The 12,690-nt window shown below is 37.3% G+C and overlaps 1 protein-coding gene across 1 annotated transcript in view; it reads right to left on the bottom strand.

Moving 5' to 3' along the window:
• The window catches only part of Ttbk2 (tau tubulin kinase 2), a 169,934-nt gene extending 157,484 nt beyond the window's left edge, over window positions 1–12,450 (bottom strand). Inside the window, exon 1 of the mRNA XM_047538644.1 lies at window positions 12,078–12,450. The gene's annotated coding sequence lies outside the window, so the exon portion shown is untranslated. The remainder of the gene's footprint in view (window positions 1–12,077) is intronic.
• Between the last annotated feature and the right edge of the window lie 240 nt (window positions 12,451–12,690).

The raw sequence follows: 12,690 nt of genomic DNA, 5'->3' as shown, positions 1-12,690 counted from the left end.
TCCTCACCTTTCCCAGCTTCTAGAAGCTGCCTGAATTCTTCAGCTCATGATCCTATCCTTCATCTTTAAAGTCAGTTAATGTAACATCTTCAAATCTCAGTATCTTTCCCTTCCTCCCTCCCTCCCTCCCCCTCCTCTCTCAGATACATGCATACACACAGTCACGTCTTCTGACAAAATATATGCTTCCCTTTTATAAGGACCCTTGTGATGACACTGGTTCCACCTGGATAATCAAGGAAAATCCTCCCCTCTCAATAACCTTAATTTATTTGCAAATATACAGTCCCTTCTGCCATATAAAGTAACTTATTTGCAGGTTTCAGGGATTAGGAGATGAACATCTTTGGGGGTCATTTTCCTATCTATACTAAAATGAAAAGAAGAAACAACTACTACATTGAACTACATGGATGAGTCTTACAAATAACATTTAAAACAAATCGAGCAAGGCAAAATTATTCACACAATTTAAGTTCTTTTATATAAAGTTCAAAAATAAGTTACAAGGGTTAGGGATGTGGCTCAGTGTTAGTGCACTTGCCTAGCATGTGCAAGGTCCTATGTTCAATCCCCAGCACCATACAAAAAATAGTAAGTTACAACCCAACTACGTTACATAGCAATGCAAATATAAGTAGGAAGTTTATAAAGTAAAGGCATGATTATTAAAAAAATGACAACTTTGGGGTAAAGAAGGCAGGTGAGAACAGAAACAGGCTTCTGAAATACTGGCAATGTTCTCTTTCTTGAACACTTGGCTTTGTAATTATTCTTTAAACTGCACACATATGCTTTTGTACTCTATGATTAATATTTTTTATAAAAAGAACAGTAGCAGATAGTAGTTATATAAATCAAGAGGTGGAAAAAGTCAGACACAAAATAGGTTAGGCAACAATAATGTACAAGTGTAAGAGACAGGAGAGTGTTCCATCTATGCAATAGTAAAAATCCAGTTAATTTTGTGAGTTAAGCAAGGAAAGAAATTTAGGTTCAGAGCACAGAAACAGTCTTAGAAGCATGCACACAATTTATACTATCTTCAAACAGACTAATTCTCAAGGTCAAGAGTATCTACTATTCAATTCAACTTATATTAGGCAAGCTCTACCACTGAGTTACATCCCCAGTCTTCATATTTGTGTTCTTAATATGTAAAAAAATTTTTCAGTAAGTATTTAACAAGTGAAATGTCTTTCACCTCCCATATAGTTTAATGAAATTACACTGTCCTCTAGCAAAAACTGAGAGTTGATGTGAAAACTCAACATATACTCATTTCAGTAAATTGCAATGAATACACAGAAAAGTAAAAAGAAATATGTAGTGATGCCCTGAGTTAACAAACAAGTTAAAGAAAAAAAGTTAAATGACTATTTCCAAGATATTCTTTGATATAGATTACATAAAACAAAAATAGAAATTAATAGTAATTCTCTGAATTTAAAAGGTTAAAAAAATATTTTAAAAGTTAACCAACCTCAAACTATTTTAAGGGCAAATCAGAACAAAAGAGGTTAATGTGGGGTAGGATAATCATCATCTAGCATATTAGATGAGGTGGATAGGATTTGTAGAGGAGGTTTGGTAAATTGCAAAAAAAGCAACACATTTTTCCCATTCCTGTATGTACATCTTTTTGCAATGTGACCACTTCCATTTCCCATCAATAGATAGTTTATCCATCCCCAAAATGAACTGTCCATGTGACTTGCTTTGGCCAATGGGATATTAGCAAACATGGCCAAGTAGCTTAAAAAGCACATATGCACTGGGCTTGGCTACCCTTGTTGGTTTCGGAACCCAGGTTAATAAGAAGAAACCGAAGTTAGCTATTATGGTTTGGATCTGGAATCCACCCCACAACCCGCAAAGGTGGAACCACTGGGAAGTGACTATCATGAGGGCTCAAACCTCATCGATGGATTAATCCACTGATTCATAGCTAAATGGACTACTGGGAAATGGTGGAAACTTTAGAAGGTAGGTCCTATTTGAAAGGAGTAGATCCCTGGGGGTGTGCCTTGGGTACTCTATCTCGTCATCATCCTCCTCTTCCTCCTCCCACCTCCACCTTTGCCTGACCCTTCCACCATAATGCATTTACTGCCCAGAAACAATGGAGCCAGCTAACAAAGGACCAAAACTTCTGAAACAGTGAGCAAAAATAAATCTTTCCTCCTTTAAAGTTGTTTTTCTAAAGTATTTTGTCACAGTGACAGAAAGCTAATATACCAGCTGACTGCCTACATAAGTGAGACCAGATAAGACAAAAGAACTATTCGGCAGCTAGGCGAGATGGCTACCACCTGCAAGCCCAGTGGCTCGGGTTAAGACAGGATGATTCCCCAGTACAAAGTCAGCCTCAGCAATGGCAAGGCGCTAAGCAACTAAATGAGACCCTGTCTCTAAATAAAATACAGCGTAGGGCTGGGGATGTGGCTCAGTGGTAAGTACCCCTGAGTTCAATCCCCAATACCATCCCCCTGCAAAAAAAAAAAAAAAAAAGAACAACTATTCAGCTGAGCCCAGTTAAACTGCCAACCCACAAAATTGTTAACTACCAAGTAATTATTGTTTTAGACTCTAAATTTTGGGATAGCTTGTTTCAAAGCAAGAACTAGCTAACTAATTGAGGAGGGAAGCAAAGGCACAGAAGAATAAACAAGCATAACATACAAGTGCATGGAAAAATGATCAGATACGTCCAAATGGAAAAAGAGTTCTTTTTGGAAGAAAGAATACATAGTCCTCAAAGGTAAACTGAATTAAGACTTTAACAATCAGACTAAGAAGAGCATGAATTTCCTTCTGTTTCAGAGGGCAAGGGGGATTGAAGGAGCTCAGAATAAAACTTCAGTTAGAAGACTATTACTACTATTTTCAACAAACTGAAGTGATACATTTCTACAGATAAGGTAGAAGTTAGTTAATTGATTAAATAATTACCATGGTTTTATGTCACAGAGTTTATGTAAGTTTCTGTTCTTTAACAGAAAAGTATAGGAAATTATTTTTTTATCCCATGATTTTAATCTCAATGAGTACAAACCTAGAATTATTCATACAAAAAGCTTAGGATGTATCTAAAGGTAAGAAAAATATACTTGAAGCTATATTGGGTATAAACATAATACATATATTTCTAGTAACAGCGTAAGTGAGAAATATGACTCCCTCTTGAGATTTAAATATACCTACCACACCACTTGAGCTCTGGTCACCACAGAGTAACAGGAACCAGATTTAGCCTCCCATCTTAAACAATTAGAAAAAACAGACAAAATAGATAAAGCAATGGATTTCAGACACTAGATAACAGGCAGCACAACACAGGAATTCATGAGAAAAGGGAAATAAATGAAGTAAGTGCTATGATTGCCCCAAGTCACTGTGTTAAGATATAACACAGGAATGGGAAACACAAACAGGACCCACAAGACTCAGTTATTTGAGAGAGTTAAAAGGCACAGGGAGGTCAAGGAGGCTAAAGTTTGCAAAAGAACTGCACAGACAACAAGCTCTGGAGATCTACACCCAGTTCTCCTTGAAACTTTGGATGAAGACTTATCAGTGCATTTTGTAAGGAAGCAGTTTAGCTGGATGTATAGCTCAGTGGTACAGTGTTTGCCTTGCATGTGCAAGGCCCTGGATTCAAACTCCAGCACCACACACACACGCACACACACAAAGACAAAGTAGTTAAGGCCAAGGAAAGAACCACTGGAAAGGGGCAGGCAGAATCATCCTTGATGGCAATATAGGATTTTGAATAGTTTATATACTTACTTGCCAGAGTAAAAAAGATCTTTAAATAGTCAGGGCCTTGAATGCATGAAACTATTTACAAATAACTATATCCCAAAACAAATTCCAAAATATTAAAAGAAAATATTTTTAAAAAGCTAGCACATAATAACATTTTGTAGAGATAAAAAGCATTCATCTTACACTCTATGTATGATCTACCAAAATGTATAAATGCATTCTACCATTATGTACAACTAATTAGAACAAATAAAATTTTAAAAAATTTAAAAAGTATTCATCTGAGATGAAAAATACACTGGAAAAAATATACTGGATAGGATTAGCATTAGATTAGCAGTGAAGAAGAAAAGATTAGTGAGTTTGAAGATATGAAAAAAAGAAACTATACAAATGAAACACACAGGGGGAAAAAAAAGAAAAACTAATTAATAAGCTGTGGAATAACAGCAAGGGCTACCACACATGTAAAGAGTCCAGAAGGAGAGAAAAAAAAAAAAAAGAGCTCATTTACCCTTTTATTCTGTAATTCTATTTATTATTTTATTCTGTTATCATTTATGTAAATATATTGCCTTTAAAAGTTTCTTTTCATGTGTAACAGATTATTTTACTTTCTGAATACATTTATTGAGCCCAAATAAATACATTCTAGGGGTCGGGGCAGAAGAAATGTCTGAATTTTTTTCAAATTTAATAAAAAACATACAAATAAATGAGCTGCACAGTGGTCATCTCATATATCTCAAGTCAAAATATTACATTTTTTAAATTATAAAAATTATCTAAATTGTTATCTTAAAATAAAACATTATTAGGTATAAATATAAGGTTACAAAAACTATATGCCAGTTAAGTTTTCCAGGCACCTATTATGTAAACAGCATAAATAAGGTTCCAGAATAGGATAATCCCAGTGGGAGTCTGTCTGTGTTTTTATCTCATGGCAAGAACCCCTCTAAAGAGTTAAAAACACCTGTAATTCCAGAGGCTCCAGAGGTTAAGGCAGGAAAATTGTGAGTTCAAAGTCAGCCTCAGCAACTTAGTGAGACCCTAAGTAACTCAGTGAGACCCTATCTCTAAATAAAATTTTTTAAAAAGGCTGGGGATGTGGCTCAGTGGTTGAGTGCCCCTGGATACACTCCCCAGTACCAAAAAAAAAAAAAAAAAAAAAAAAAAAAAAAGAGTAAGAAGAGATAACAATCTGTGAATAACCTCTCTGATAGCAAAAGAAAATGAAAATTCAGTCCTTACTCACACTGAAACTGTTCCTTCTAAACTTTTACGGGAGGCAAATTACATTTCTGGCAACACAGAGTATCTCTGAGCCCAATAAATAAATCCAAGAAAGGAAAATACTTATTAAAAGTGAAGAGAGAGCTGGTGATATAGCTCAGTTGGTAGAGTGCTTAGCTTGTGTGCACAAGGCCCTAGGTTCAATCCCCAGCACCCAAACAAAACAAAACAAAAAGAAAGTCACAAAAGTGAAGAAAGTCAGGCATGGTGGCACATGCCTATAAATCCCAGCGGCTCAGGAGGCTGAAGCTGGAGGAAGCCGACTCAGCAATTTAGCAAGGCCCTAAGGAACTCAGTGAGACCCTGTCTCAAAATAAAAAATAAAAGGGCTGGAGAAGTTGTTCAGTGGTTAAGTATCCCTGGGTGCAATCTACGGTACCAAAAAATACTAAAGGAAGTCAAGCATGGTTGCACATTCCTGTAATCCCAGCAACTTGGGAGGCTGAAGTACACAAGTTTGAGGCAATAATTTAGCCAGACCCCAGCAACTTAGCAAGATCTTGTCTCAAAATAAAAATTTAAAAGAGGAGGGGCTGGGATTGTAGCTCTATAGCAAAGCATCCCTGGGTTCAATTCCTAGGACAAAAAAAAAAAAAAAAATGAAAAGAAACTTTACAGTATGGTTACAGTTACTGACAACAGAATGAAAGTGTAAACAACCTAGTTCACCCCTGGCTACAACACTAACAACACAAACAAATTCTCCCCTTATAGAAGTACAGTGTAGGGCTGGGGTTGTGGCTCAGTGGTAAAGCACTTGCCTAGCATGGGTGAGGAACTAAGTTCAATCCTCAGCACCACATAAAAATAAAAAACAAAATAAAAGTAATGCATCCATCTGCAACTAAAAAACGAAATATTTAAAAAAGAAAGTACAGTGTAACTTTCACGGCCAGATTATAAGAAAACAGTAAACAAGATCATTCTTTGAGTAAAATCTACTATAACCAAATTAGCCAAGCAAAGCATAATGTCTATGATCCTCCCAGTAAGACAAAGAAAAATCAATATAGAACCTCCTCTGTAATGATCTTTTTTTTTTTTTTTTGGTGCTGGGGATCGAACCCAGGGCCTTGTGCTTGCAAGGCAAGCACTCTACCGACTGAGCTATCTCCCCAGCCCCTGTAATGATCTTTTATAATAAAATTTTAAGTATAGTAGCTTCCATTTTTAAAAAATAGCAAAACTGAGGCAAAGAGAGGTTAAGTAATTTAAGGTCTTATGATATAACAGAGTTGTGAATAGATCAAAAACTCATCTGGATGCACAATTAACAGTTTATATTCATTTGTTTTATGAGTCTTTATCAATTTAAGGGGTAGTGGCTATAGTAATCTCAATTTCTAGTCCAAAAATTAGGTGCCAGTGTATGGTAAGATATATTTTTTCTAATTTATAAATGTATTTTTTTAATTTACAGATATTCAAATGATATCCTAATTGTTCATTTAATTATATGTTGCTGGATTCTTACAACAGATACACTATAACTACTTACTTGGAACATCTCTTTCTCATAACTATACACACTCTGGCTATTGGTAATATCTATTTCTAACTTCAGAGAGTTCAAACAGACTCTGAAACAACAAAGGAATCCTATTAAGTACTCAAGCAACTGAAGCCTGGGAGAAACCCAAAGTAGAAACCCACATTGGAAGAAGAAGTAAGACTCTTTGAGATAAAATTACTTGTTCAGGTATTTTGAAAAAATTTTTCTAAAGTTATTTCTGGGATTATGTGAAAGTAATTTTTATTAACATTTTTGACTTAAAAACATTTATTCTTAATTATTAACTAATTATAGTTGCAATATATCCACTAACCTCTGAATCTGGCAGAGTATATAAAATCAACTCTGGCTGATTAAGTTCTTCCCTCAACCTACCTCCCTGACTCTTAGGTTTGTCTGTTACATTTTCCTTCATAATACTTGGAACACTTACAATTCCTTTTTACAAATGTCTGCTTCCACTATACTATAAGCTTCAGAAGTGAAGAGATTTCTGTCTTGCTCACTGCTGAATCTCTAACCCTAGCAAAATTACATGGTAGATCATTAGCAAGTATTTAGTGAATGGATGGATGCAGCTACTGCAATAGTTCATGGTTCAAAGGGTCAGAGAGGCTGATTCAAGGAGGTAGCAGTGGATGGAAAGAGGTTTTGCGCAAGTAGATCCAGGAGAAACAAGGAATCCACCCACCACCACCCCCCAAAAAATCAAGATTTTTGAGCTTGGGTGACTATCTGATGATACTTTTATTTGTAGAACTAAGGATGTTTAAAAGAGGGTTGACTTTTGTCTTGGACATGTCAAATTTTTCAAGTACTCCAGATGTCAAGCAGAAATGAAGTCCTAATCTAGTTCACTGCTACTATGTAATTTAGTTTCCAGATTATTTTTTAAAAATCAAATTTCATGAGAGACTTGGCTTACATTTTTCTCTTTGGTTATTTTTTTCCTACTTTCTTCTCATCTTTGCAGTAATAGTCATTGAAAAGTGTTGATAAAGCCATTCTGAGATATTTTAGACACTGAGGCACTTGATGGACCAGGAGGAGAGAAAAAAAGAGACTGCACAAGATTAATCCACAATATACAACACATGTGAAAAACTAAAATGTCAGACAAATATTAACAAAATACAGAATTTAGATGATCATATGGCTAGAACAAAAAGGAACAATGCAATCTCATTTTCTTAAAAGGCAATTACATTAAAATAGCAGGAAAGAAAAAAAAAAAACAAGTATAAAAATATTAATGATAAAAGGCTTTTGGGTAAACAGATGAAATGGCAAAACAAAAATTCTCCTTCAAATATTTTAAAAATACTGATTTTTCAGTGTCTTGGGAGGCTGAGGCAAGAGGATTGAGAGTTCAAAGCCAGTCTCAGCAACTTAGCAAGGCCCTAAGCAATTTGGTGAGATCCTGTCTCTAAATAAAACACACAAAAAAGGCTTGGGGATATGGCTCAATGGTTAAGTGCCCCTGGGTTCAATCCCCGGTATCCAAACAACAACAACAAAACAACAACAACAACAAAAAAAAAAAAAAAAAAAAAAACAACTAAAAACACCTGATTCTTATTTGCAATAAAAACACAAATCCCCTGATAAATAAATAAATGACTCTTTAAACATGGCAGGTTCCATCTTGATAGCTTACCAAAAAGAGTCAAGCAGCTACTTTCTATCTCCCATTCTTCAGGAGACATTAATTACACTCCAAATTCTTTTCAAAGAACGGTTAATTTTTTACCTTAGGAGTTTTTTTGCTGACTGAAGTGAAAGCAAATTTCTATAATAATAATAATATTTTTAAAAACAGCTAACAACATCCCAAAACAATCTGGGTAGGGTGGCTGTGCCTATAACTGCAGTCACTTGGGAGGTTAAGGAAAGAGGACACTTCAGTTCAGGAGTTCAAGACCAGCCTGAGCAACACAGTAAGATCTTGTTTCAATACAAAACCAAACAAAATCTAAAGCATCAAAGATCTTAAATGCAAATGGAAAAAAGTCCAAAATGTTCACAATATGCACTATATGTTCAATCGAGCATTAAGAGCATATAATCACAAAGAGAATTATGTTTAACTTAAAATCATATAACAAAAATGTAACAAGAGGTCTGATTAAAAGTTACCTACTAGAAAGATGAAGTTTTCTGGCAAAGTAGATATTCACATTATATAAATAAAACAATTAAATTCACATTTTAAACCTGTAATCAAAGATCACCAAATTTTAATGAGGACAGAAATAGTTTTTAGTAGTGATTATGCATTCTGCTTATGCCCAAAAATTTAGCTCTAAAAAGACTCAAATTTTTCATATGAATTTAAAGTCTCTTTTATTAAATATCGAAGTATGGTATCTAACTTAAAAGCACTGTGTATTTTAAGTGTAAAATGATGTGTCCACCGAAGCCTGGGGAGAAAAACTACTATTACTACCATCACTATTATTTACAACAGGCTTGGCTAACAACAAAATAAAGGGAGTGCAATACCCTACAATGTGTTTAATTTTACAAGTCTATAAATATTGAAGATATCCTGCACTACTACTAATCAAATAAAGAGAAACAGCCTCAGTTATATATTGAGAATTCACTAAATTATGTATGAACTCTAGTAGTTTCTCAATAAGCTCAAAAAGAACAGAAAATAAATATGCAACAAGAGTGTGAATAACATGCTCTCAAATTAAAAAGATTTCACCACATATCTATAAATGAATTTTTTCCTATAGGAGCTATTACAAAAAAAGTCCAGTCACAGTGACACACATTCTGTAATCCTAGTTACATGAGAGGCTGAAGCAGGAGGATCAGAAGTTGGAGTCCAGACTAGACAATTTATAGAGACCCTGTTTCAAAATAAAAAGGGTTGGGGATGTTGCTCAGTGGTACAGCACACCTGGATTCAATCCCCAGTACTGCAAAAAAAAAAAAAAAGGTGAAGGAAGTAAATCATGTTTCCATTAATTCTCAAAGGCCATTTTAATTTTGCTGGTAAATCTAGACCCCACTAATTCATAGTGGTCATTAAACATTTTCCCTTGTTACAATTTTTTATGCTACAAGCATTATCTCACACAGTAGGTGAAGATTAAAAAAATCTCAAAGTGTCTTGGGTGGGTCATTCTAACTCAGGGTGTCCCAAAATTTGCAAAAAAGATATCATTTGCCGGACTGGGGTTGTGGCTCAGTGGTAGAGCACTTGCCTGGCATGTGCCATGCACTGCGTTGGATTCTCAGCACCACAGGTAAACAAATAAATAAAATAAAGGTCCATCAAAAAAAATTAGATGTCATTTGTACATATTATTTTTATATATTACCTTTTAAAGTTGTAAGGCATTATGAAGAACTGCCTGAATACAGGTAAAAGGGGGGGAAAAAAGAAAAGAATTGCCTACCCACCATGAAAGTGAAATTTAAATTTCATGATCAGAAGCTAACTCAGTTCTGTAATATTAATCTATTTTGAAAAAAAAACAGCTATCACATTTTTAGATATAAAATGCCCTCAAGGGCAGGGGAGATAGCTCAGTTGGTAGAGTGCTTGCCGTGCAAGCATAATCCTCAGCACCGCAAAAAAAAAAAAAAAAAAAAAAAAAATTAATTAATAAAATAAAATGCCCTCAAAAATTGTCAAATTATATAGGTTTAGCTTTTAACATTACATCTGAAGATATTTGAAGCTCCACATAATTGAAAGTTCAATTTGTACAGCAAATAAGTGCTAACTTCATAAAACTTTCCTAAAGTATTTCCTTAAAAGAAAATCAAGACATAAAAATCTGAAGTCATCTATAACACAAGAGAATTCACTAAATTATGTATGAACTATAGTAGGAAATAATGAGCAAGATTACTCTTAATTAGCACCCTACCCATTTGTTGCAAGCTGATATTATAAATTAAATTAATGAAGCTGTGGACTTTGTGTCCAAAATTGAAAGAAAAAAAGCACTTTCAAATATTATCACAAAGGAAAAAACTATAGAGAAACTTTTATTTATAATCACGCTTCGGGGCTGGGGAGATAGCTCAGTTGGTAAAGTGCTTGCCTTGCAAGCACAAGGCCCTGGGTTCGATCCCCAGCACCACCAAAAAAAAAAAAAAAAAAAAAAAAAAAAAAAAATTATAATCACGCTTCAAGCATCCCTTTTGGTGTCTTAACAAAAATGTTTCATACAGGAAAACATAGCCTCTGAATTAGATTTCTTCCAGTATGTTTCAATTCGAATATCATCCAAGGTATTCAACCCTTGTTATTTGAAATTATAGAGTTAAGACAAATTCTCCAAGATTAGTCACATTGTTATATTTGTCACCATTATGGCTTCTTTAAAAAGCGGGGGAGCAATACATAGCATTCAACTCCCTCAGTACTTTAAAATTATTCCCCCTCCCCGCCCTATGAACGTTATTCTATTCCATCTAGCCAAAAGAAAACAGCAGACACATCTATGTTGTCTATCCTGGCAATCCACGTTTATATACCAATTCAACTGTGATTAATGGCTCAGAACCAAACACTGTTAACAAAACAAAGTGGATCCACACTATGTGAGTGTGTGTGTGTGTGTCCCCATTCATAACACGACCCTCCTACACACACATACACACACACACACACACACAATTTTCTATTAATAAATCCTTTTCAAATCATACACAGATTATAATAAAACTGTCCTCTTTAATGTTCAAAGATCAATTCCTAAAGCTAGGTTAGAGAAGAGTTAATACCAGGATTGCTGCCACCTATCAACTTTAATTCAAAGCAAAGTACAACTCAATGTCATTTTTAACTCTAATGCAGCCACGACTGAAAAAAAAAAAAAAATAACTTCACTGTAAGATAAAGTATCCGGGCATCCCTATGGATTATTTACTTGATAGTACATATATGTGTAGTCTTTTATCCCTCCCTAAGAATCTCAGGGTATCAACATCAGCTTTATTAAATCGAATGACAAGCAAATCCCTCAGGTCATTACTTCAGCATTCTAAGTATCAGAAAGTCCTGGCCTTCCCTGTCGTTATAATATAGCAAGGAGAGTCCCATGCCCGCTTCCATTATAGTGCGGGAGGCAAGGTGGGAAGGAAACGCTTATATTTCCTAACAATCCTGTGTTCCGTCCTGGAACCTAAATAGGCGTGAGTACAAGTGATATGTGGGTCACCCACAAAGAAACAGACGAAGCTTAATGACCCTCCAAGTTCAGTAAAAACACCTAAAGCCTCAGGGGAAACGCGGCAGCAGCCTTTGGGGAAACGGGGTAGAACCAGAACGGTCTCCGAGGTGAAGAGGCACCGGGATTGGCACAAGCCCAGGGCGTGGAGCGACCTAGGAGTCTCAGGTACTCCTCTCCTGGTCTCCAGGATCCGTCACTCCGGAAGGGGTGCGGCGGGTGGAGGGGGTCAAAACTGGGGGAGGGCGGGGCCCGGGGCTAACCCGCGGCACCCTGGGGGTTCAGGGGGTGTGTCCTACCTGGGCCGTGGCGGACGCAGGGATTTCGGGCGGAGGGCTGCGGTCCAGTTCAGAACCGGGACTGTAAGGGGACAACCCTCAGCAGGCGGGACCGCCGCCGCCTGCCCATCCCCCGCCGCTCACTGCGGCGGGACCCGAGTGCGGCTTCGCTGGCCGGCCGGCCGGCCGGGTAGTCCCCTCGGGTACCGTCCGCCTTCACTGGCGGCGGCGGCGGCGGCTGATGCTGTTATCGCTGCTGCTGGCCGCCCCCAGCCGCTGCTCTTGTGCCAGCCTCTGCTCCTCCTCCTGCCGCCGCCGCCGCCGCCTCGTCCCCACCGCTCCCATCGCCGCTGCGGCGACTACTGCAGCGCTCGCTGACCCGACCCGACGTTATTCTCCCCCTTCGCAACCCGGCACAGCCTAGCCCACCTGCCCTGCCAGTGCGCACGCCCACCTCTCCACCACAGGTGCTGATTGGAAAGCGCGTTGCGAGCCCACAGCGTCGGTTGGCTGGTCCCATTGCCTATCACGAGGGGGGCGGAGAGTCGGACAAGGAGCGTCTCCGCCCCCACCGGAGAATTGCCGCTATCTTCAGGTTTGCCTGAGAGGGCGAGTTACCGGGAAAGGAGCATCA

The sequence above is a fragment of the Sciurus carolinensis genome, chromosome 2 (genome assembly GCF_902686445.1).
Source record: "Sciurus carolinensis chromosome 2, mSciCar1.2, whole genome shotgun sequence".
Taxonomy (NCBI): domain Eukaryota; kingdom Metazoa; phylum Chordata; class Mammalia; order Rodentia; family Sciuridae; genus Sciurus; species Sciurus carolinensis.
The sequence above is the reverse complement of the archived record's forward strand: the minus strand, read 5'-3'. Positions and strand labels throughout refer to the sequence as shown.